Raw genomic sequence first — 2,265 nt, forward strand, 5'->3', positions numbered from 1 at the left:
ATCAAGACAGTCCCGGCCATACAGATACCATGTGTTCAACCTATAATTCAGTCCTACAACTATAAACACACATACCATAGGCTCAAAGTACGGTGTTTACCTTAAACTTATATGTAGTATGACCACATTTCCATGATCTGAGAACACAGATCATATAAATGTGAGATGCTGTGCTACAGCATAAATATACAGGATTAGCCACATGTGTGTGAGTCCAGCAGAACGGCCCATCACCGCAAGAGCAGGGCAGGCCCAGGTGCCACATAATCAGTTACATGTGATCTCTAGGATCTGCTCTTAACCCATTTGAAATGATGTAGAAATCCCTATTAGGATTTCATTATGTGTCTACAACTACGTGTGGACATCATGAGCATGTAAGAGTTTAGGAAGATGTGTGGGGCTTTTACCTATCAAATCACATGGTTGCTGTATCACAAATATGAAACTCCCCTACAGCCCACGTATGGTGAACTGTGTATCAAGGACGTGAGGGATACCAAAATTTATTCACAGGCTACAGTCAGTTTCCAAGAAGAGTGAAATGCGGCTACTAGTCCTAAAATGTGGAAATGCTCTCCTACACCCAAATCTGAGAGGCTGTAGGACAACATGTTGTTTAGGTTCTTGAATAGTTGACCTAATCATTCAACTAAAAAAATTCCACTACCCTGGTGACTTTGATAGAAAACAGAAACCATCATTTTAGATGTGGCATGGATTCTTAAATGTTCCCCAAGATCAGGACTATGGGGCACTAAGGATATTCTCTCAGGAATCCAAGTCACATTGCTTTCTGTGTCCAACCCACTGTCATAAAGGAACTCTGCCCACAGAAAGAAAAGCAGTTTCCATGATAAGTTGAATAACTTCCTCATCCTTTCCTCTCTGGCAGAGCATAAGCTACCCACAGAGACCCCAAAGTCTTCAGACACTATATTATTTATTTGTTTTTACAACTGATTTTCTGCATAGACCACAATTTGTGCCATTTTTGTGTCACCCTATTGTCAGTTAACATAAATACAAATTTTAGAATATTTCACATGTGTCCCAGACAATGCTAGGTAAATCCTGAGGGACTCATCTAGGGATCATAAACTTTAATCCTACACTATCTTATGAAGACAGATATTAAACTGATAAGAACAGATACTACACTTGACCTTAGCCCAAGGCTGAGAAGTGATTGTGAAGAAATATTTAGAAATCAACAGCATGATTATTTTGAGGAAAAAATCCTTTAAAATAGATTAAAATACATTTTTAGGGAAATATTTACCTTCTTAAGGGAAATATTTACCAATCTGAACACTTCATGTCTCAGTTTGGAGCATGTCTTAAGATTAAACATAACTTAGAGTTTTCTCTAGGACAATGGGTACGTTGTTTTATGTTCAATATATCTAAATGCCCAAATAATAGTCTTCTCAAAGGTAAATTAATGTATGGACTTGCCAATTCTTGTTACTTTCACAATTATTTATTAAGCAATCAATATAGTCAGTCCTATATATGACATATATATTTTAGCAAAATTAGAGATATCTTATATTGATGTGATACCTTTTGGGTGTATAGAGGACAGGCAGAGAAACCGTCCCCAAGGAAAAGAGAATGGACCTGAAATCTCAATGGTAAGCATATATTTTGTTAGGTGAAGGAAAAATATAGCATTATCAGAGGAAGGTACACTGGCTTCAGCACGCAGGAGGAAAGGCAAGGAGGCAGCTAAAGGAGTTGGCATTCTCTGGACATGAACATGAAGAAGGCTGCACCATGCAGATCTGAAACTTTATGGGAGCTGGAAGGATGCAGGGTCACAGCTGGCCCTCGCAGAGCTGGAGCTTTATCCTGAGGACCTCAATCACTGGCCTCCATGTAATCTATGAGGACTGAAACTGGAAGCCACTTGGGGGAACAGGATTTGATGGCTTCACTCTAACACGTAAGGCTATGTATCAAAAATTCTTTCCAGCCAGCTCAGCCAAACACCGACTCACCTCTCCCATCAGGATGAAAGGGTGCTGCTCTGCACAAACAGCATGTTCAGCGAACTGCAGTTCGTTTACCACGACGTGCATCATGTCTCTTGCTTCACTGTGGTCTCTAGTCCTATGACATGATAAACTATGTACTAATCCACTTGACTTATATTAAGCCACTTGAACTCAGATATAAGACCAGTAAATGTCCTCCTGTTCCTTGCCTTGCCAGAGAACACTACAGCATTCGAGGCAGTGTCCTCTCTCACTCCAGGAGGGT

General features: G+C 40.1%; 1 pseudogene; it reads right to left on the reverse strand.

The window, feature by feature from the left end:
* Positions 1–1,009: 1,009 nt before the first annotated feature.
* Positions 1,010–1,190, reverse strand: LOC111817505 (annotated as a pseudogene).
* Between the last annotated feature and the right edge of the window lie 1,075 nt (positions 1,191–2,265).

Source organism: Octodon degus, unplaced genomic scaffold (genome assembly GCF_000260255.1).
Source record: "Octodon degus isolate 3935 unplaced genomic scaffold, OctDeg1.0 scaffold00059, whole genome shotgun sequence".
NCBI lineage: Eukaryota > Metazoa > Chordata > Mammalia > Rodentia > Octodontidae > Octodon > Octodon degus.